The sequence below is a fragment of the Myodes glareolus genome, chromosome 4 (genome assembly GCF_982192425.1).
Source record: "Myodes glareolus chromosome 4, mMyoGla1.1, whole genome shotgun sequence".
NCBI lineage: Eukaryota > Metazoa > Chordata > Mammalia > Rodentia > Cricetidae > Myodes > Myodes glareolus.
The window spans coordinates 83,667,070-83,691,493 of NC_142029.1; the positions used below are offsets into that span (position 1 = coordinate 83,667,070).

The following is a 24,424-nucleotide window of genomic DNA, read 5'->3' on the forward strand; positions in this document are numbered from 1 at the left end:
AAAATTTGCACCCCAGTTTCTAAAATTTAAACGGGAGCCCTAGTTTCCTTCCTGTCTTAGCCCTTATTATCGTCATCTTTCTAGTCCTTTGAACAACTTCCGGGATCCTGTTCTCTTACTATGGAACACCAGTCTGCGATTTGTTCCTGGGAGGAGGGGAGCCTCAGAGTGAGGCTAGCTTGCCCTTGCCTCGGACAGCCGCCTAGAATCCAGACCTCTCTCCCTCTCCCACCCTTCCCCAGCATCCGGACTGAAAGATCCTTTGTTTGTGTCGCCTCTACTTTGCTGCTCGCTCACTGATAAACCAAGAAAACGTCAGCGTCTAGAGAATTCTGTTTATTTCCTAACCCAGCTTCCCAGTTTATGGAAGGTCGGCACCCCCAGCCAGTCATCGCACCCGAGACCCAGGAAGAAACGTGGATTTTCTCAAAGTCCCTCTGCGGCTGATGACTGGGCTGGGATGCAACTCCAATTCAACAACAGGAGCGAGGAACTCGGAAGATTTTGTGGTGCCAACTCGAACAACCTCAGGATAAAGCCAGCGTTGCCGCTGCTTGGTGTGCCTCCCCAACTCCTCATGTTTAGGGCGGAGACGATAATCATCACATAGAACTGTCAGGTGCAGTGAACAGACACTGTACATAAACCTCACACAGTTTGGAGCTTAAACAGTAAGGACCCAAGAGGGGTCTAGATGCGCATGGAGAGGGTGTTGCTTCTGCCCTGCACTAAGGAGGGCCTTGTGCTTACCTAAGATACCAAGCAAGATAGGAATCAAAACTACCTGGGTCTCACAAACTATACCTCCCTGGGTGTGGTGGTTCACTCCTATAATCTCTGATCGCTGAGGCAGGAGGATGGTCATATGTTTTGGACCACATAAGCTACACAGTGAATTCCAGCCAGCCAGCCTGAGCTATACTGATAGGTCCCAATAACAACATGAAGCACCAAGGTTTTCTTCATTGGGTCTTTCTGTTGTCTGTTTGGGGGGTGGGAGGGAGCATGGCACCTGCCTGTAATCCCTGCACTTGGGAGGTAGAGGCAGGATGAGGAGTTCCACAATGCCTGCCAAGATTTCGCAACAAGCTGGACTATGTTAGACCCTGTCTCAAAATCCCAGCAATAAGTAAAACCTCAAAAAAAGCTGAGTTTTTAAAGAACTAGCTTGGAATCACCAAAGATCAGAAAGGGTGGATGAAGTCAAAGGGTGCAGGTGAGGGGCACCATCCAACAGCACAGTCTATGCTGAGAACTGCTGGTTCTTGGCCCGGGACCCGGTCAGCTATGTCCAGGAGAGAGGAGTCCTGTGCTATATGTGTGTCGCAAATGTATGTCACCCCTGCTCAAAGGGGATGTGAGCAGAGGCAGCACTTAGAAAGGTTTGGGAGTGTGGGTCCCACGATACGGTGACATTTACAAAATCCATCTCATAAGCAGTGTCATTAGAGTTTTGAGACCAGGATGGGGTCTGGGTAAGAGCAGAAGAGAGTCCAGGGGCCCGGGAACTAACGTTAACCCACCTCTACCTCTTGAAGCTGTGTGATCGAAGATGCCATTTTGCTTCTTTGGGCTTTTTTTATTTTGATTTTATTTTATGAGTATGGGTGTTTTGCCTGCATGTGTGTCTGTGCACCATGCGCATACCTGGTGTCTGCAGAGGCCAGAAAGGGCACTGGATCTCCTAGAACTGGAGTTACAGATGGTTGTGGGTTGCTGGGTGGGTTCAGGGAATTAAACACTGGTCCTCCAAAAGAGCAGACGGTGCTCTTAACTGTGGAGCTGTCTCTCAAGCTCACTTCTTTGATCTTCTATAGGCAAAAGATGTTACCACCCAACATGGAGGATGATATGAGAATTAAATGAAGCCCACATGTGACCTTGGGTTTGGTGTCTAGGATATGGCTGATAAGCAGCCTTGGTTTCTTTTCTCTTGTTTACCTGTTTCTTGTTCTTCCTGACTGCTCTAACTTGTGTGTAGCACTAAAATTCATACAATGTCATTGTGCAGGAGGTCACATGAAGGCAAAAAAGGCCCAGAATAAAAGCAAAATGTCACATAATCAGGCCATGACTACTTGAAGTCTGTCTGACTCCGTGACTTGTGATGTCTTATACAAACATTTAGAGCTTCACTCCTAAGGACCTGGGTGCCCCTTCCCAAAGGAATAATCTCAAGAAAGAAAACTGGTCTAAAAAGTGTGCAACTTGGAAAGAAAGACAGTGAGATGCCTGGACAGACTGCCCCTGTATCAGATCACATAGCTCCCCTCTTCACCCTTATAAAAACAAACCCCTTCGATCTGTGGGATCCCTTTGAGAATTTACTCTCTGCTTCTCTGTAGTGTATTTCAATAAATGAGTTCTCTTTCATGCTCTTGGTAAGTCCTTTTTGCTACCTATATGCAGACACCTTTTCATTCACTGGTTTATTGTCCTTCAGCGGCCCAGTTCTCCCCCTGGGAGGGACCAGTATTTGCATGGTATTCGGTGACCTATACAAGGACTCTCTCCTTGCCTCTCTTGTCCTCTCTTCTTTCTGGTGCTTGTGGTCAGCTGGGCGGCCCATGAGTAACAATGTCTGTAGCTGGAGTTGTTCTCCAGTGAGACCCGAAAGCTCCTGGCTGTGACTCCAGACCGCAGTTACCCGTCAAGACACAGATGGTGGCCTCAAGGTACAAGGTCCCATGTTCCACCAGGGAAATCCTTACCTTCCATTTGCAGCTGAACATCTTTGGCTGGGGCCACTCCTTGGTAAGATCTGAGGTGGTAGCAGAGGACATTTTGTCCTGTCCATCATCGTCAGGAACTATTCTCCATTCTGGGTCCACTCTCAACACGAGGCTCACCCAGAGTGTAACCACACACATTGTGAGGCTTTCTCCCCTACCCTGTCCCCCCAGAGGAAGCAGATTCTGTGAGGCCAGGTTCTGCACCTACCTGGCTAAACCTTCTTTCTTCCTGGTATGTGGGGCTCCAGTCCATCTGTATTAGGTATTCGCTTGTCTGCTGCCCCTCTTCTCAGCCGGTCTTAGTAATCAGAGGGACTTACAGGTCATCAGGGTTTTTCTTCTCCAGGACAAACCTCTCCCACTTCTTCTCATCACCGATGTGCACTGAGTCCAGTTTCCTGAATTTCCTTCCGAGGTGTGGTCTAGCCAAACACAATGGTGGGGGAAGGAGATGAGGAAGGAGGCACTGGGACTCCATGCATGTCTGTGTCCTAGAAGGAATGAAAACGGCTCTTATCAGACCAGTTACCCAGAGTAAGTTATGAGAGACAGAAAAGGGCTTTCTGAAAACCTGGCTCTCTTTCAGTACAGCCTTTCTAAAACCATGCACAAATACACTTGTCTGGACTCTGAGACAGAGAGAGTCAAACTATGCTGCCTGTGTCCTTTCTAAACCAGGCCTCTCCAGGTAGTAGACAAAGGCATCACAGCTTAAAGCAGAGATCCCCAAACTCCTTCCCTCACTCTATTAGATGTAGCTTTCAAGGTCTTTAATTATCAAGATGAAAGCCAAAACAAAGACAAAAGGACACCCACCAGCTCAACACAGGGCCCCCCTGAAGGTGCCCAGCCTTTGCCTATTCTGATTAAGACCAGAGCTCCATCTAGAGGCTTCCTTTCTCAGTTTAAATAAGACAAGGACCTCAGGACGAAAGATCCTCCTCCCTGGCTGCTGTTGTGGCCACGCAGGACAGTAAAGTCAGGAGTGCCTAAAGACACCAGTCTACAAACCTACACCAGGATCAGGTCCGAACTAGAAAATGAAGAGCCATTAGAGGCAGAATGGGCCTGTGCTGCTTGTGTGTGAACCACCCACTACTCAAGGATCTCCTTGTCAGTTCAAACCTGACAAGGACAAATGCCATTAACTCTGTTCCTGGACCATGAAGAACCCGATGAGGAAAGAAGTCCCTCGTGTTCTGAAGACTGATAGAGTCCAGGGGTTAGGTAGGCTCACATTGTCTGTCTTTATGCATGAGCCATGAGTGGCCTTAGGCAGGCAAGGTGAAACAAATGCGGCACATCATTACATAATTAAACAGATGCAGCGTAAACAAAAGTAACAGCTTTGCTCAGTTAAAGGAATATTCTGCAACAGAAACAACTGTGACACATCTCTGCCCAAGTAAAATAATATTCCACAAACTCAACTTTCATAAACCTTGAATCTGAGGCTTACATGTTCTCACTTATTAAATGCCATTGAGTCATTACACCTACGCCTGTACCAAGGGAAAACCCCATCCATTGAGTCATTACACCTAAGTCAGAATGGCCAGAGGACTTGAAAGTCATGAATCAGGATATCTACTCTGTAGTGTCTGTAGTTCTGTGCCCTTTGGTGACAAATCTCCTCCAACACCTCCTAGCTCACCATCTTAGATCTTTAAGGATTCTTTCTCCTTTTCCACTGCTGCCCACCCAGACCTCCCAGCTCCCGTTTGTCTTCAAAAGGCAGGAGCCTTCCACCCAAATGACTCAATATCCCATCTGGGTCATCTTACCTCAGGGTTTCCAAGATAGCCTCTACTTCTTTGATTAGGCCATAGCCAAAGACTCAGCTCCTCTTGTGTTTCCCCCGGATCAGACTTTCTGTTCATAGATGACTTATTGATCTATAGTCCAGGAGAGCCCACTTCATATCGAAATACTACTCTAGATCTTCAAAAACTGGCCTTACAATTTTTCACTTTCAAGGGTCTAAATCTTCCTATATAAAGGTCTATCTTCTGAGGTTTATACTTAATGGCGAATCAATCCCACACCAATTATGTTTTAAGGGGGTATTTATTTTGGGGGGTAAAACTTACATACACCATAAACCGTCAGGAAGGGAGCCTAGTCGCTGGAGCAGGAGCCGGGAGCAGGAGCCGGAACCAACAGGCCTAGCCGAGCTTGCCGCTCTTCTTTTAAAGAGAAATATACCACGCCCCAGTGGGCTGGTATTTCAGCGGCTATTGGCTGACAGAGCGGAAGGCGCTGATGGAGCGGAAGGCGCTGACGGAGCGGAAGGCGCTGACGGAGCGGAAGGCGCTCCCGCAGCACCGTGGGCTCGTGCTTCAGCGACTATTGGCTGAAGCAGCGGAAGGTACTTCCGCAGCATATACTAACCCTGGGCACAGCAAGCATTTCTAGAATTTTATTTCTAGTTGAGACAGGGTCTCACTTGGTAGCCTAGGCTGGCCTAGAGCCATGATGTTCCCCCAGTTTCAGACTCCTAGTGCTGTGATTACAGGTGTGAGCCACCAAGCCTACCTAAGGATCTCAATTATGAGCATTCTAGCTGTTACACAGCAGCCAAGGACCTTCCTGGGCATGGCATATTTCTAATAAATCTGAGTACCCCAACTTGACTTTATAGCCATCCGCCACTACTAGGCCTATCCTTAATGGGACCAGAAAGGAATCAGTAGATAAGACCCTTGAGATGACACGGCCCTAGATGTCCTAAAACAGCACCCAGCTTTGCACTAGCGTCAGTTGCCCTTCATCTACACCTACTTGAATGAACAGAAGTAGTCCTGCAAGATTTAAAGCAAACCCTAGTGGTGCGGGAGAATTATCTGTATTCTGTCAATCATATTTTAATAAAACGCTGATTGGCCAGGCAGGCAGTATAGGCAGGAAAGCCAGACAGGAAGTAGGGGTGGAGCAAAGAGACTGGGAGTATTCTGGAAGCAGAAGCTCTCTCTCAGCCACTCCTGCACAGACCACCGAAGAGGCAACATGTAAGCTGTCACACTGAGAAAGGTACTGAGCCCATGTGGCTAAAATAGATAAGGATAATGGGGTAACATAAGTTATAAGAGCTAATAAGTAGCCTGACCAAATGGGCCAATCAGTTTATAACCTTATGGAGTCCTGTGTGTAATTTCTCTTTGGGATTTGCCGGCTGTTGGGGTACCGGGCGGGACGGAAACCCCAACAAGCCGGCCCTCATGTTACATATGGCGCCCAGACGTGGATAACTGAATCCACAGAAAGCCTGAGAAAGCTTGGAAAAGAATAGAGTAAAGCATGGCTTCTTGGTGGCAGCAATTTCTCAGGTCTACTTTGCTTGCTAGAGGCAAGCAAGTGCTCTCATCTGAGAGAGGCTTCCTGACTCAGCTTTAGCTGCAAAACCTTGCAGCTCTTTAAAGAGGTCCTGCCACAAAATACTTAAATGTTGTTGATGACAAGCTGAACGCATTCTTTTCAGTTTTCAGCTGTAGCAGGAAAAAAGCTGTGCTGTTTTAAAACGCTGGCTATCTGGGCTGTCCTGCCAGAGCAAACTCTGACTCTTTCAGGCAGGCAGTCCGACTGAGTGTGGTCTGTGAGCAGAATGCTGCAGCTTGCTTGCTGGCAAGGACCTTGAAACGCCATAGAGTTGTGGCAGTGAACACAGCTCTGGCTGGTACCTCAGCCTTGAGGCTGAAAAGCTAAGGAATGAGCTGGATCTAGCCGTCAAAGCCACAGTTCTCCATATTGCTTAGTAAATTAAAGACTCATATGGTCAGAAAAAGAAAAACATACAGTAAAGAGAGATTCAAAGAGGAAGAAAACCTCTAAATGGTTTACAGTGTGTATATGCAGGCTAAAAGTTAAAGTTCTTAAAGTTAAAAGGAAAGAAAGAGAGTAGTTGGGTGTGGTGGTACACACCTTTAATCCCAATGCCTGGGAGGCAGAGGCATATTGACCTCTGTGACTTCAAGGGGTAGAGGTAGATTGACCTCTGTGACCTCAAGGGGTGGTAGTACACGCCTTTAATCCCAATGCCTGGGAGGCAGAGACAGATCTCTGTGAGTTCAAGGTGTGGTAGCATACACCTTTAATCCCAGCACTGGGGAGGCAGAGACAGGAGGATCTCTGTGAGTTCAAAGACAACCTGGTCTACAGTGTTATTCCAGGACAAAGATATACAAAGATCCTGTCTCAAAAAGTAAAAGTAAAAATAAAAGAAATAGAGGTTAAAATAAAGCCACATAAAGATGGAAAATGCACAGAGAATCTTCATACTGTATGCTTTTATGCTCTCTTTAAATTGTTTGATTGCTGAGGAAGGAGCAACAACTGCTAAAAGACTTTTGTTTATAAATGCTGCTGAACTAACCCAAGATAGGAATTTTGAAAATACCTTGGCTTCAAAACTGAAGTCAAAAGGTATGTTACTTTGGAGAAGAGATTTTGCTTTTGTTTCCACAGAAAACGAGAGACTCTGGATTTATTCAGAGTTAAGAATAATCACCTTTGACCAAGGGAGGCCACCTGAAAAATCTCCGATAGGAACAGATGGCCCAGATGACAGAGGTCTACATCCAGAACTGATCCAAGACTGCTGCCTGAGATGATCGAGACTCACAGGATACTCCAGTCATGACTTGATTATAACTCTAAATTTTCTTTAGGTCCCCTTAAGACTATCAGCGCCCCCAACCAGCAGGAAGTAGCCTGAAATACTACGCCCACATTCCCAACAAATGGATTATGGGTATTTTCCTTTGTTTAAAAAAAAAAGAGGGAAATGGTGCGGGAGAATTATCTGTATTCTGTCAATCATATTTTAATAAAACGCTGATTGGCCAGGCAGGCAGTATAGGCAGGAAAGCCAGACAGGAAGTAGGGGTGGAGCAAAGAGACTGGGAGTATTCTGGAAGCAGAAGCTCTCTCTCAGCCACTCCTGCACAGACCACCGAAGAGGCAACATGTAAGCTGTCACACTGAGAAAGGTACTGAGCCCATGTGGCTAAAATAGATAAGGATAATGGGGTAACATAAGTTATAAGAGCTAATAAGTAGCCTGACCAAATGGGCCAATCAGTTTATAACCTTATGGAGTCCTGTGTGTAATTTCTCTTTGGGATTTGCCGGCTGTTGGGGTACCGGGCGGGACGGAAACCCCAACAAGCCGGCCCTCATGTTACACCCTAGGGCCTCCCCGCAACTGCTTAACTTTCCAAGCCATCCGATCTGGTGGCATGGGCTGGCCCCTCCGCCTCGGGGAACTGGCAATTGCAACTCTTCTCCTTGGCCTCCAAATTAACCTTGGTACACAGTTTAACATCTTACATGCACCACCAAGTCCTTGAGACTCTCAACTCAGGGGACCTTCTACTGGACCTCCGATAATAGAATCCAAAAATCTCACGCTCTTTCCCTACACACTATAGAACTTACTGTAAAACCTAATCAGACTCTAAACCCTGCACCTTACCACCAGATCCTAATCTTTACACCCTTCTTGGGGGGAGACAGTTGATCTCCACCTACAGTGCCAGATCAAATCTAACAGATTCACACTGTCCCCACCCTGAGGCTACCTGGTTTACAGGTGGCAGCAGTTTTATAGTACTAGGACATTTGGGGTAGAGTGTACAGTCGTCTTACAGAGGTAGCAGAATGTGTGTCTCTCCCAGTGAATTCTATTTCAGCTCCAAAGGTCAGGTTAATGACCGACATGGGGTCTGCAGCTTAGAGGCAGGAAGGAGACTTACCTTTTATATAGGAGCAGCCTATGCTTTCCTGTGACCCATGTCCATGCAGGTGAGAGACCATCAATTAAACACAACCCTGAGACAGGCATAGTGGCAACCACATTTAATCCAAGCACTCAAGAGGCAAAAACAGGTGGTTCTCTGAGTTCAAGGCCAGCTTAATCCACATAGTGAGATCTAGGACAGCTAGAACTACATAGTGAGACCCTGTCTCAAAAAAAAAAAAAAAAAAACAAAAAACATGACCCTGAGATTTGGGTCCTACCAGAAGCTATATGGCTTCCAACCAAGACAGCCATTATACATTTCAAGGCCCATCTAAAAGACCACCCCGTATTTCTCAGAGGAACAACTATGGAGGACAATAGGCTAAACGAGCCGCTCTGCTTCTGCTCTTGGCTGCCTTAGTTCCTCATTCCACTCTCCCACATCCACAGCCCATCTCTCAGGAAACTTAACAGACTTCAGATTGGTGCTTTGGGCTGAAGAGATGGCTCAGCGATTAGGAACTTTGACTGTTCTTCCAGAGGACCCAGGATTGGTTCCCAGTACCCATTTGGTGGCTCACAAGCATCTGTAACTCCAGTTCCAGGAGATCTGATGCCATCTTCTAGCTATAAGCATTGCATGCATGTGGTTCACAGACACACATACAAACACTCATTCATGTAATAAAAACGATTTGTACTTAGATATCTCAGGGCTTCACAGTCTCTCCAGAGAGGTGGATGGTTGCAAGGCCCAACAATCTTTGTCTCATCATAATAGAAGTTCCTAAGTAATTTACATCCAACCACACTTCTGGGGCCAAAGTCCTACAAACTCTAATTTCTAATTTCTTCAGGTTTTTGATCAGGAAAAGATATTAAACTTTGTCAAAAAAATCTTTCCTTTGTCTATTGATATGATCACCTGGTTTGTGCCCCCAATTCTATTTAAGTGTTCTATTACACGTATTGATTTGTCTTATGCTGGACCAACTTTGCATCCCTGGGTTGAAACTAAGTTGATCATGGTGCATGATCCTCTCCATCTGTTCTTAAATTTAGCTTGCAAATATTTTGTTGGAAATAAGCAATCTCTAGTCTTCGGGCAATTGGTCTGTAGTTTGTTTTGTTGTTGTTTGGTTGGGTTTTGTCCTTACCTGGTTGTGGTGTTGGGATCTCATTGGCTTTGTAGAAAGAGTTTGGTACTGTTCCTTTCTGGGTCATTTTACAGAATACTTTGGGGGTGTTGGTGTCAGTTCCTCTTGTTACTGTTTAACATGATAGTGAGGTGCTTGTCTCTCTATCCAACTGTGAGGCCAGAACAAATGATCAGTGAGCTAAAACTAACTAACTTCCTCAGCTGCTGCAAAGAGAGCTTCCACCCCTCTCAACTGAGTGACCCCTCTCTGGGAACTTACCAGCTGCCTCTTTATGGTGTTTCAACAAATTTTACCTTTTTATTCCCTTGGCAAATTCTTTCTACTGTCATATGTCACCATTTCATATAGCAGGGGAAATGGTCAGACCACACAGCAGAGCCTTTGAGGATAACATCAGTGCCCTTATGCAAGAGCCCATTGTGAGCACACGATGCCTGAAACACAGAGGAACACAACTGTGTCTTCCCACAATGTCAGGATTTATTGGGTAACAATAAATTCACAAGGTTTATCAGTTTCAATGACATCCATTTTTCATGTAATCTCTCTTATCTTCGTAACATAGCTGAGACAAATACAGATTGTTTTATTCCAGTTTTTCAAAAGATGTGTTTATTTTGACTTTACGTGTATGAGTGCTTGCCTACATGTGTGTATGTGTACTACATGTGTGCCTGGTGCCTGCAGAGGCCAGAAGAGGAGATCAGATCTCCTGAAACTATAGTTACAGATGGTGTGGGCCACCATGTAGGTGCCGGGACTGAACCCAGATCATCAGCAAGTGCTCTGAACCATTAAGCCATCTTCTCTTTTTTTTTTCATTCAAACCGTAATTACTACTACTAAGTTAGAGCACACTGTAACTATATGTGTATGCATGATACAGAATGAACACAAGTTAAGAGGCTGTGGCAGGGTCCAGGGGGTTTAAGGAATTGCTAGAGTCTGTATTTGATAGGACAACAAACAAGACCAGTGCCTGGAGAGAGTTGCTGGGGTCAGGGTTTGAGAGCAAAGGTGTTCCAGTTGTGAGTTCAAGGCCAAACCAGGATGAAACCAGGGTCTGAGAGTAGGAAATGGTCCAGAGCGAGAGACGCTCGCTCAGATACAGATGGGTGAACAGTTGGACTGACAGACAGTCAGGGAGGCCCCATCAATGGGGAAACCAGAGCTCCAAGGATGATTAGGGTAGTGTTCCTGATGCACACATGACAGATATCCGATGACTGGTCAGTGTGGTGCCAGCACTGCCAGCACAATGTTGGCATCCTTCACTTTATGGGGCCCAAGTGAGTGAGTTCATCCTTTCCTTGGTCAGGCCTGGATCCCCTGAAATGGTTTTTAATATACCCATGTGCCCCTATAGTTTCAACTGACCCCGATACATTTACAGGGTGGCTTTCTTTCTAGTCCCAGGAATTAGTCTCTGTGCTCCACGGATAGAGCAGTTTCTAGGTTCATCCCAAGGCTGCAATCATTCTTTCCTTTCAAAATGGAGGCAAAAGCTGACTGTAAAATGGAGTCTCCTAGGGCAAGGCACAGCCTGAAAAACAATTGCAGTAGCTTAGAGTAGTGCGTAGCCTGCTCTCAAAAGCCCTGGAGGAGCTGTCTTGTACAAAGCAGCCCTTCGGTTGCTTAAGGACAATTTTGGAAGTCACTGTCTATGAACTAGAATGCAGGCCCCCGCAGACTCTGTCACTGTCACCTTGCTTTTACCCTGGCACCTTTCAGTTGGGGCCAACACACCATACATCAAATCACATACCATATGTAAATACAAACCAGTCAACAGGGCCAGGAGACAGTTCTCACATCTTTGCTTACTGTGCCTTTCTTTCCCTTCCTCCTTCCTTATCTGGGCTCCAAATGCCTAGCACGCTGAGTTCAGTAGATCCTGTCTTAGACTTCGGATGCCCCATGTCCCTACCTGCTTCCAGCTCTGCAGAGTGGTTAGGCTCAGCTTCAGCCTCTGGTGTTCTCCCCTTTTCTTCCTGCCTCTGGAACTTTCCCACCCCGTATGGTATAGGGGATGATGATTCAGACATTGCCTGTAGCAGTCACACAAACAGTAGCGCACTTTTCAAGGTTTGTTCTGAAATAATCATAAGCTCACAAAAAGTAGCAAGATGTGGGGGTTGTGCCAGCGTCTGGAGAAAAGGTAAGGACGGAGTAGGAGGCAGGGCAGAAAGTAGGGAACCCAGTAGGATGTCTCACAGGAGAAAAAGGACACCTTTCGGTCTGTGTTTGTTTTTTCCGGTCCTCTGACATCCTTTATGAGATGCTCTCAGCATCACCCCAGCCAGAAATGGTCCTGTCTTCCTCTATCCCTCCCCTCTTTATATAGTTCATAATACTCAGCCAATATAGGAAACCAAGAAGTACGTGAATAGATAAATCCTGTTTCTTGGAGTCACTTAACGTTTTAATCAAATTATTTGACCTTCAAACACAACCACAACGAGGACAAAACTCCCTCATCTTCTTACCTTACTTCTTAATCAGTAAATGAATTGAGTTTTTGAAACCCCTGACAAGCTTTTAAGAAGGCCATGAACTTACAAATAAGCGTCACAGAAGATTTTAATTGCTGTGATATGGAAAAGTCATTTGACCTCTTTTAAAAGTGGCATAATGAAACTGGCCACCTGCCCAGCTCGCTGAGGCTCTGCGCATTAATTAATAAAGGTGGAGGTGGGATGCTGGGAGACTTCCCTTGAGGAGAGGAAAGAGCTCTTTAAAGGCTAACTCTTGTGATGGCTGTAACCAAAGATGCCATTCTCTCTAGACTGCCTCTGGTGACCAATTTAACACACTGTATGGAATATGTTTTGAATTAATTGGCTTTTATAGCCTCTCAGTTGTCTGGGAATTGTAGATTAGCTGTGGTTTTTGCCTTTGTCAAGACTTCCTCTTCTTCTTCCTTTTTCTCTTTCTTTCTTTCTTTCCTTCTTTCTTTTTTTCTTTCTTTTTTCTTTTTTCCAAGACAGGGTCAGACTCACAGAGACCTATCTCTTCATCCTGTGCTGGGATTAAAAGGCTTGCACCACCACACATAGCCTAAAAGGTTTATTTTAATTTTATGTGCATGTGTGCATGACTGTGTGCATGTATGTATTACTTGTGTGTGGATTCCCACAGAGGCCAGAAGAGGACATCGAATTCCTTGAAATTGGAGTTTATAGGTGCTTGTGAGTCTCCTGGTTAGGTGCTGGGAACTGAACTTTGGCCCTCAGCAAGAACATGTGTTCTTAACCACGAAGTCGCATCTCCAGTCCCTGACCTGTGAGAGTCAATGACCGGATGCCCCAGCATCTCCTTAACCCTGGGCTCCCACACTTATGGATGGGTGCTTGACAGTTTGTCCTTAGGGGATTTTCAGTCAGAAGCCAGAGTTTCTAGTGCCGCCGGGTGGAGTTTTGGTAACTGCATTTACTCCCAATGCCAGACACCATTCTCGGGTTTCTGACATGTGCTTAGATGGGAACAGTACCGGACTCGTTCATTGTGGTTCCGGAAAGTGAAACTGGGACAGCTGAGAGTCAGAGGACCAGAGCTCCAGGTCCAAGCGAAAGAAAACTTCTGCAGAAACTGCCGTCACTGGGATAAGTTCACCTGGAGATGGTGAGCATCTCGTCTGCAGCACCCGTGTTTCTCAGGGTACTGGCTTGTACTCACCTGAATCTCCTCTAGTCAACTGTGACAGAAATGAGTGTGTAGCAGTGTTGTTGTTGGAGCTTTTAGGGCAAACGGCAGTGCTCTGACAACCCCAACAGGCTAGGCTCAGCCACCAGCCCCTAATATTCCAGTTAAAGGCACTGGTGATGCAGAAAAATCAGAGAGAGAGAGAGAGAGAGAGAGAGAGAGAGAGAGAGAGAGAGAGAGAGATTTTGTGTGCCTTATCGGTAAGAGGAACAGTTAAAGGGGTACAGTTACCCAGGTCCACCTTCAGGAGATGGGCAGGAGCTTTGATTTTTAGCAGAGGAAGAACTGGGGCAAGTACAAGAGGTTTTGCACAATCAGCCCTGGTCTAGGTGTACTGTCAGTCACCTCAGCTCTGAGCCTTCAAGGAGTCTGCAGCTGTCCTCACTGATTAAAAAGACAACTGGCTCCGGGAGATGTTTTTGCTCCAGCCTCTGGCCTCGCCCCCATGGGTAACAGCTCTCGCCTGAGACTTTTGTTCTTCCTGGAACCCAAAGTGAATGTGGGTTTAGGTCAATAACTTGTCTCTGTGTCTTCAACCTGGAGAGGGTTGAGGTAGGTTTGATAACCAATCAGATAGAGGTCTGAGCTAGTGCAAAGCAGATAACCACAGAACGAGGACAGATACCAGTCCATACCTTGTGGACTCAGGTGAAGAGTCTGTGCCTTTTTAGCAAAAGTGGTGTGATGGCTGTTCTTGGTGGGCAACTTGGCTATACCTGGAATTAAATCATTTGAAGTGGGAAGACACACCTTTACTCTGGACCATATCTTCTGCTGGGAGCCCTATTAAAAGACACTAAAGGAGGAAGTTCTCTCTGCCTGTTTGCTCTCACTCCCCCTAGCAGGTCAATTCTGTCACTGGCATTAGAGCCTAATTCCTTCCATTGATAGCCAGCCATCATTGGACTAGCTGGACCATAGCCTCTAAGTTATTCTAATAAAGCCCTTTAGATAGATAGATGATAGATAGATAGGTAGATAGATAGATAGATAGATAGATAGATAGATAGATAGATAGATAGATAGATAAAGATTTGTTCTGTATGTTCTGTTTTTCTAGAGAGCCCTAATACAAGCAGCTTCTAAGTTGTTGATTTAATCATATTACCCAATCACTAGCTATCGTAAGAAGAAAAAGAAGGGCTGGAGAGGTGGCTCAGAGGTTAAGAGCATTGCCTGCTCTTCAAAAGGTCCTGAGTTCAATTCCCAGGTTGTGGTGGCTCACAACCATCTGTAATGGGGTCTGGTGCCCTCTTCTGGCCTGAAGGCATACACACACAGACAGAATATTGTATACATAATAAATAAATAAATATTTTTAAAAAGAAGAAAAAGAAGAAGATAATGACAATGACCACAAAGCTGTAACTGCTCTAGACAGTAGCAGGCTTGGACTTAGGTTGCACAATGTATAAAAATAGCTGGGTAGTGATAGCACATGCCTTTAATCCCAGCACTCAGAACGCAGAGGTTGGCAGAGTTTGAGGCCAGTCTGATCTACAGGGCAAGTTCTGGGACAACCAGATGAAAAGAAGAAGGAGGAGGAGGAGGAGGAGACAAAGAAGAAGAAGAAGAAGAAGAAGAAGAAGAAGAGGAGGAGGAGGAGGAGGAGGAGGAGGAGGAGGAGGAGACAAAGAAGAAGAAGGAGGAGGAGGAAGAGGAGGAGGAGGAGAAGAAGAAGAAGAAGAAGAGGAGGAGGAGGAGGAAGAAGGGAAGGAGGGAGGGAGGGGAGGGGAGGAAAGGGAGGGAGAGAGGGGAGGGAAGGGAAGGAAAGGGAGGGAGGGAGGGCAGGCAGAAAGAAAGAAAGAAAGAAAAAGAAAGAAAGATAGAAAGAAAGAAGGAAAGATTTTCAGCACACAGATGCACAGACAGACCTGGTGTTTCAAGCCAATGCTCACACTATAAAAAAGTGAACTCTGCTAAAAGGAGAGGGGCTCAGAGGCAAAACCAAGAGGACAGTGTCAACCATGACATGAAGAACAGACAGAATGAGTAGGCTGGAGCTTCAGCAAGTCAAAGGTGAGTGGGAAGGGAGTGACGTCACTCCAGAGGTGCCACTAGTGTGAAGCAGTGCTGCTGAAGGGTCCCTGGAGCCCAAAAGGGTTCTTCCGACCCAACTTCTTGCTCAGGCTTTCTCTGGGTCTGAAGGGCTGCTGACAGGAAGACCCAAAGAAGATGCTGCATCTGTGTGCAGAGACACAGTGCTGTGGAGGTGTGCGAAACATGGAAGACTTCAGGGCAAGCAGGGCACTGGGTGACAGGAGGCAGATTTGTGTAGCTGGAGGACGTGGGAGTGGCATTCTGTCACCAACTCTGGGGCTCAGAACCTGTTGGATGGCTAAGTTAGATGACACAAAAGACCTGGGGAGTTGAGAAGCCAATGAGAATGGAAATAGCCCAAAGTGGGGTGCCAGGAAGCTCAAATATCAGGCTAGAGAGTTTGGACTTTTGCCTTGGGTGCATGGACTAGACGTCTGGGGCAGGAAAGCGACTGGGATCCAGAAACTAGCTGGGCAGTGGAGTGCAGAGGGAGAGCCAGCCAAGAGTCAAGGAACACTCTAGAGGGCTGTAAACCTTGGGGTTGAGATGTAAACTTCAATTCCTTCTATGAAACGTGGCATAAAATCTCCCAGAGTTCTCTCTGCTTGTCGGGACTGTCATCACATTCTTAGAGGTAATTTTCCTTGCTTTTACAATGCACAAAGATACTCTGGGTTGTAAGGGTTAAATGAAAAATCAGGAGGTTATGTGGTATCTGGCCCCAGGATGAGATGGCATCCCTTAGAGACACAGAACTCTCTCCCTTGGGGATTTGAGGATCTACTGCTCTCAGCTTCCACCTTTTCTCTGCCTAAACAAAGTTCCATCATCATTGCTGTCAGTAGAATAGTCACAGCCACACTCAAGGATAGACTTTCACTGTGGACAGTTAAGTGATCACTACAGTCTCAGAGGCCAATGTGACCGGAAATAACTCTTTGCCCTTGATGCAAAGAGACTAGTTAAATCTTTTTTTGAGCATCTCTATTTGACCCGCATAGAATTACCACACGCTAACTCTCAACACTGGGGATACTGCAGTGAACAATGCAACCAAGCCCTCAGCCTTACATCGCAACAAGAAATAGACATCAGACAAGGCAGTCTGGTGTGTGCTGCACTCGATTGATAGTGGTAAGTGGTATCAGAAAGAAGGAAGCGGGAATATGCTTGAGAGCTGGGTTATGCCGTGACATTGTGGGGACTCGTTCCTCAATAGCCTTGGGCACTCGCCTTAGGTGTGGCTTCTTGTCTGTGGATGTGAGTACTTAAGAGAGAGGGGTCACGCTTGCTCTTAGGTTATGAAGACCGGGTCAGGGGCGTGGCACAAAGCAGCGTGTGGTCGGTTCCCGGCTCCCTTGGGCAAAGCGAAAGGTCTCTACAACTGGTTATGCCTTCTCTTGTACCCGTGAGTCTGTTTCCCCATAGTACCCCTTAATAAATTGCCCTGGGCAAATTGGAGCACAAGCCCAGACTGAGAGAAGGAGGAAGCTCTTGTGTTTCGGGATGAATGTTCCAGGCAGACCACTACTGTGCAAAGACCTAGAAAACAGATTGTGTTTATTGTTCAAGGAACTGCAAAAAGCAGAGTGAGGCTGATCCGGAACAAGGAGGACCCGGGGAGGACCATGGCTATACACTGAGTGACAAGGCCACTGTGGCTGTCTAAGCAGAGGACTGGCGCCAGCTTGCACCCTAACAGGATCAGTCTGGTGGCTGTGTCGAGACTCCTTAAGAGGCTGCTTTCATTCAGGACAAAAATGATGGTGGCTCCAATTTATTGTGAGTTTTTTGTTTTTGTTTTTTAGAGGTGGCAGTCTCACTGTGTTGCCCAGGTTGATGCTTGGATACTTCCAGGCTCCTGGGATCTTTCTTCCACCTCTTCCAGACTTCTGGGACTAGTGGAAAGCATCTCCATACTAGCCTAGGATAATATGTCTTGTTAGTTAAGAGGTAGACCAGAAAGAGTCAGGTTTTAATCTCATTGACTTTCAAGGAACAGACTCCCAAATCTGGGGCTTTCACTAAGTGTGATGCTCTCTGGTACGTAAGTTTATTACCGTGGGGGGGGGGCGTGCATGCATGTGTGTGTACAAGCATGAGCAGGTGCCATGGTGCACATATGGAGGTCACCAGAGGACAACTTTCAGGAGCTGGGTCTCTCCTACCATAAGGGTCCTGGGGATTGAACTCAGGACATCAGGCTTGACAGTTAGCAGTTTACCCTCTGAGCCACCTGCTGTGTAACAGTTTCCTTCAGGACTGAAACATTCCATGTTGAAGGGAAGCCCCTAAACAGAAAGATAAACAACTCAAAATGAGTTCAGGAAGTCCCTGAAACTGACCAGATTCGATAGGCCCTCCTTTATTGAGTAAGCAATAAAAGCTGAGAGTTCATCTCAGACTAACATCAAATAAGCCAAGCTGCTGAGAAAACTCTCAGAGGGCCAAGCTTAAAAGAAGACTCGGCAAGCAGACCACCTGAGCTGCCTAGAAGAGACGTAAGAGCAACCAGAAGTGGAGAGGATGCCCTCCAACCTGTTGAGCTGCCTGCAGGCTGTGCCGTGTGCTCCAGGTTCCCATCTTTGCAAGCTGTCACCCGCACTGGGGTCGGCTTTGGTAATGCAGCTGTCCTTGAGTCATTTCTACTCCTGTAAGTAACCCCTCTATTGGGGTCCAGTGCTAACCCGGACCATAAATTATTTCTCTGAACCAGACCCCAACATAAACTATCTCTCTGGACTGGCGTGGAGGTGCGGGAATAAAGACACAACTCACATGGCTTTATCAGGTGGGAGATTCTCAGAGATCCCTCATGAAGTCCTGAGTTTACATCCTGAAGAATTCCTTCTTGTTTATTCTCCAAACAGCTTTTATACCAAAACATAAACTGAGGGGTAAATACACCAGCATTCTGTCTCCTAGGTAATCAGGTGAATGGCTTTTAGTTATGTCCACATCTACCTGTCTGCTCTGTATGCTAACAGGCAGTAGGCTTGAGTCAGCATTTTTATCAGGCATCCTCCAAATTACAAAGAAAGGAGCAAAACAACATCCTGACCCTTTGTTAGGGCAGCGGCAACCTGTCTGGAAGGCGATACTGACTATGGCTTTAGAGTCTGGCTGCCATACCAAATAGAAATATGGGCCTACACCCCTCGCCCATATTCCTGTAAGTACCCCCAGTAAAACTCATAGGTTCACCAAGCTGGACTTTGGTGGTGTCTGTACATTGGTCTCTCACGGGCTCCCTGTCTGGGGTGAGTAGATGTGTGATGCATCTCCTCAGGAAAAGTTTTATCACACAGCACTATCTCACGGACTCTCTTCAAGTGTTTTGAGCAAGGGCAGCTCTTTTGTAATAAGGCTGCTTTGCTATTTTTTGTTGTTTATATTTTTGTATTTTGGTGTTTTGAGACAGGATCATGTTTCTCAGACTTGCCTCCACCTCCCAAACAGGCGTGCATCACCATGCTTTCAAAGACAAAGTAGTGTCTTTGAAAGGACTACTTTAATTTCTTGCACTTCTAGAAGATACAGCTGAGAACTTTATGCTAGTATTATTCCCTTAATATTTCATTCATTAAACACTGATATCAAGGCTAAACACAATAGCTGAGCTCGCCAAAGGCAAATGCTTTGTGCTGCTGCCCCCTAGAGGCCATTACTCCTAAAAGCAGCCCACACTGTAACCCCTGCAGAAACTGCAGAAACCCACAGCGAAGCCCTAAGGGAATTGAGAGACTCAGTTTCTGCCTAATCTGGATACTGGCCTGGGATTCCAGAGATGATGTGGGGGCTAGACAATGGAACCTTCCCCTTCCTGCTCTGCCATCATCTCTGGGGGTGACCCTGGGATTTCGGGGGGAGGAGGCAGACCAATATACAGAGCCTTCAGGGAGATGGTTGTCTCCACTCCCTCTTCTCTTTAGATACGGTCTTACTCTGCAGCTATGGCTAGCTGGGTATTCCCAAAGTAACTCGAGCAATCCTTAGCCATCGGCTCTCTGGTGTTGGAATCACAGGCATATCCCACCATTCCTGATGTCCTGGCTACTCAAATTTCAGTCTTTATGGAATCTGTAAATTAAATTGAGCACAGCTTCCTTATCCTTATCACCTCCAATTCCTTCCAGACGACTCTCGTTCTCACCAAACACCCTGCCTTGCTGCCTGGGCACAGTCCTCTGACCATTTTGAAAAATCACAATTTGAGATCTTTTCTGGGCTTCCCGTGCCTTCAAGCACTGACTTAAGGGGTTTTAATCTTCTTGATATTTCATTAAGGTTCACTTCTGGATGTGAAAACAAAAAAATAAATAAATGCATATATACAAAAAAGAAAAAAGACTTACTTCTAGTTCTGCCAACTGGCAAGTGCCAATGCGGGTAGCTATCTTGGCTAATAATCACGTTTGTCTTTAAGGTTATTTCAAGGATATAAATAGTATCTAGAAAAGTGATTCTCAACCTGTGGGTCATGGCCCCTAGGCAAACCTCTACCTCTAAAAAAAAAGTTTACATTATGATTCATCACAATAGCAAATCTACAATTGTGAAGTAGCAACAAAAATAATTTTATGGTTGGGGTCACCACAACATGGGGAACAGTATTAAAGGGTTCAAACATTAGGAAGGTTGAGAACCACTGCTCTACACAGTGTCTGAGCTTTTAATATTGTTGAATTATTATTAAAATTAATTTAATTATTCAATTATAAGCCTTAATTATTAAAAGTATCAGTTACATTATTTTAATTTTTGTGTGTATAGGTGTGTATAGGTGGTTTGTCTACATGTTAGTCTGGGCATCACATGTGTACAGATTCCACAGAGGCTAGAGCAGGACATTGGATTCCCTGGGTCTGGAATTACAAATGGTTGTAAACCACGTGTAGGTACCGGGAATTGAATCTGGGTCCTCTGTTAGAGCAGTCAATGATCTTAACCACTCATCAGTTACAGTCTTTTGATGCAAATTACAATGAACAAAACACAGGGGTGGGGGGTGTAGCTCAGTAGCAGAGCAGTTAACTAGCCTAACCAAGGCCTTGGGGTCAATCCCTTACAATGAAAACAGGCACGCACACACTCTCATAATACACATTCACGCACACATACTTTCAAACTGAGACAGGCATTGTGACATAAGTCTATAATCTCAGCATTTGAAAGGTGGAAGCAGGAGGATCACTGTGATTTCAAGGCAGACACAGGCTACAAGAAAAGAAAGGACCTGGAAGTGATAGTGCACACCTTTAATCCCAGCACTCAGGAGGCAGAGACAGGTGGATCTCTGTGAGTTCGAGGCCAGCCTGGTCTACAGAGCAAGCTCTAGGATAGCCAGGGCTACACAGAGAAACCCTGTCTCAAAAAAAAAAAAAAATGGGGAGGAAGACAGGCCATAAATTGGCTGACTGTTGTCAAACATATTTGCAGCTTGTTTTCCTTATAAACTTGAAGCTGAGGGGGCCACTTCTCACCGTGACAACCAAAACTGGCCTTTTGGTACTTTGGTCACCTCCCCACGGCCTGATTTCTTAGATGGTCAAATAATTTAGCTTTGGCACAATGGTCTGGAGCTTCACGGTGAGTAATGCCGCTTTGGTTTGGTCTGTTAAGCATAGTGCAGAGCCTGAACCAGCGGCCTCAAGGAGTTTACATTGTTACATACTTATTAATGTGTGTATGAAACAAAAGCATGCCGCGGCCCACATGTGGAGGTCAGAGGACAACTTAGAGAAGCTGCTTCTCTCCTTCCACCACATGGGCCCTGGGAATCAAACTCAGGTAATGGGCCTTTACCTGCTGAGCCGTCTAAAGGTAGAGATTTTTATTAAACGCTATAAAGAATTTGTTGACTCATAAAACAAGATGCTCTTATAGAGAACAGGTAAGACTGGATTCAAAAGTCAGAAGGTGACACCTGAGATCCAGTGTTTCTCTGACTTATCTGTCTCCTACGACTTCCACTGTTCCACGGGTCTGAGGGGCCCCCACTGCTCCAGACTCAGCGCCGTGGCATAGCTCAAGGGCCTCAGGTTGCAGCTGCAGGCTGCAGAGGAAGAAGGCATGGGCTCTTTCCCCAGAAGCCCCAGTGAGCCTTGTCACAACTTAACTGAGTTTCTTTAGGTGACAGCCCCGGTTCCTGAGCCAAGCTCGTGTCCAGTAGTGGACCTGGGAGTGAGACCTGGGGAAATGTTTTGAATTCAAAATGCAACGTAGTTTGGGCAGGAGACACAGGGAACTGGATATCAAACCTTCACAAACCTACTGCTAAGCAAATAATAATAGCAATGATAAGAGAAAATGTACATGTTTAATACAAATGCAATTTTCCCCCCAAATAGTTTCAGTCTCTGGGTATGGAGGCTGGCTGTACTTCAGTTAGCAAATCAGCGGCTTAAATTAAGCTAGGCAAGTACGCTGATGCTCAGCCTCAGCCGTATCCCTAGTCCTAATCGTCTCTACCCCTCCCCCTTGTACTTTTAAGACAGGTTCTCACTAAGTTGCCTAGGCTGGTCTTTAACATATTCTTTGATACAGGCAGTCCTTGAACTTGCCCCAGCCTCCCAAGTACCTGGAATTACAGTCCTGGGCCTTGCGTGTCTGGGGCCTACAGAGGACAGAAGATGGCACTGAATCCCCAGGAACGGAGCTGCAGATAGTTGTGGATGCTGGGAGCTGAACCCCCCCCACCCCTTCTGCAAAAACAACTACTCTTAATCAGTGGACCATCTCTCCAGTGCCCTAACTGCATGTTTTCGTTGGTTTGGTTTGGTTTTTGCAGCTGAACACATCCTAACTGGGTATGATTCCTTACAAAAGCAAGACCTTGAATGAGGTGATATGTGAAAGTACTTAATCAGCTTTAACAGCTATTTGTTATTATGGTTTTTGTTTGGTTGGTTTTGGTTTTGGTTTCGGTTTTTTGAGACAGGGTTTGTCTGTCACTTTGGAGCCTGTCCTGGAACTCGCTGTATAGACCAGGCTGGCCTTGAATTCACAGAGCTCTGCCTGCCTCTGCCTTTGAAGTGCTGGGATTAAAGGCGTGCGCCGCCACCACCCAGCCTGTATTATATTTATTATCACATTCACTAGCCTAGTTTACTTAGGAGATCCTCAAGAGCTTCAGTGGCCTTCCCCACTGTTCTAGAACGTTGTTTAGATTGTGCTGCCCTAAAGTGCCCCTACTATATAAAATGGTGAGTCTTCAGACTGTACCTCTACAAGGAGCTTTTTCTTCCATTTTGAGAATGGAGGGGAAATCTTCATCGTGGTGGATATGTAGCAACATCATTTGTCAGTCAGCACTCACAAGGCTTTGAATGTATTTCTAAAAGTAGAACGGGTACCACCCAAGTAAACTGGGACTGCAGGAGCTCACGGAAATAATAAAACCATCCTAGGGAAACCAGGCTGAAGAACCAATCTGACTTAGCAGACTGTGGGAAGGAACAGCTGGACCTCATAGAGGAGGGGACACCTACCACTGGGTGCTGATGGCCCCATCTGACACCTGGTGTGACTGTCCCAGAGGCTTCAGTTTGACTCAGTTTCCACTGCTGACACAGCCTATCAATCACCTTCCATCTAGCCACCTGTGGGTTCCTCTGGACCTGCTATCCACTCATCAGCCCATTTTTTTGCCGGGACCCAACTGTCCTGTCCTCCACCTCTAAAGACTTTACTCTACCTTGGTTCTACAGCTGAACTCTGTGGCTGGACAACGGCCTGACACACAACACAGATTCTGTCTTGCATTTCTATCAGCTTCCCAGCGTCTAGAATTTGAAATGCCTATCTAACACTTTGTGACCATTCGATAACCTACACATGTACATATAGACAGCCATATAGAGTTAGTTACTGTATATGTGTAAGGTATCTAACAGTTAATAACATTAGTAATTAGGATTGGAATTAAAAATCATGTGTTTTCTTTGCTCACTAAGAAAGAGGTACTGCCAGGCAAATTGCTGCCAACAAGACCTTTGCACTTTGTGGATTTGTTGTTATTCAATAAATTCTGACATTATGGGAAGGCACAATCAGTTTCTGACATAGGATGCCCGTGACAGTTGTAGATAATAAACGGAATGAATTAACTTCAAATGTGAAGATTAACCCTTCACAAGAGTCAAGTGGCCATCAGCTGAATTGAGATATGCTCTCTTGTCACCAAAACTGGCCTCAAACTCATTATGTAGCCGGGGTTGACATCGTGGTCCTGATCCTGCAGCCTCTGTCTCCCAGGCACCGAGACTGCAAGTACCATGCTTGGTTCATACCTGAGTTCAGGAAAGCGGCCTCCGAAGTGTGGGGATTACACGTATGACCTACCTTGACTGGCCCCGTCAGTTGAATTTTTTTAAGTTCAAGACATTTTCAAATTCACAAGTGCCAGAAAAGAATATTTCCTGTATTGTACAAACACGTAAATAAAGCAAAGGTGACTTGGCAGGGCAATTTGTTCCTGTGCGGAAGGTGTGCATCTTTCCAAAGTGAAAAAGCAAGCACACCGGGGCTGAAAGTTCACTTAGTTTTTATTCTAACGTGGTGGTGAGTGTCTCATCTCATTGGTGAGGGCTGGGCCTCACAATCTGACACAATTGGTTAATTCATAATTTGTGCAAAGCATTAAGGTGTGATAGCGTCAGGCCTCAGGAATGTTCAGAGTTTGGGCAAACAGGCACGTAAACAAGAGTTTCACAAGAGTCATGAAATACTGATCAAAAGGGTGTGCTTGGTGAGAGGGACAAACCAAGACAGGAGGTGCCTTTGGTTTTTATTATAATTCACATGCTGGTTCTGTTTTTCCCCATTGGCTGGGGTCTGACCTCACAATCTTAGTTGGCTAGTCTGAAAATACTTAGTGCATAGGAAATAAAGGAGGAAGGGGAAGAGGTTACTGCTCCTAAGGGAAAAGGGTCACTGGTCCATCAAATACCTAGAATACAACACTGGGTCATGGTATAAACAAAGGTTTTACTGAGTTGGGGAATTAAACATTTACATAAAAGTTTTACAAGGTGAGGGAGACAAAGAGATTC

General features: G+C 45.9%; 1 long non-coding RNA gene across 1 annotated transcript; it reads right to left on the bottom strand.

The window, feature by feature from the left end:
* Window positions 1–2,414: 2,414 nt before the first annotated feature.
* LOC146894494 (uncharacterized) lies at window positions 2,415–4,914 on the bottom strand. The gene is made up of 2 exons (XR_015001513.2): window positions 4,823–4,914; window positions 2,415–3,223 (listed from the first exon to the last, which is right to left on the bottom strand). It is a non-coding gene; the product is annotated as an uncharacterized LOC146894494 (long non-coding RNA).
* Window positions 4,915–24,424: the final 19,510 nt, after the last annotated feature.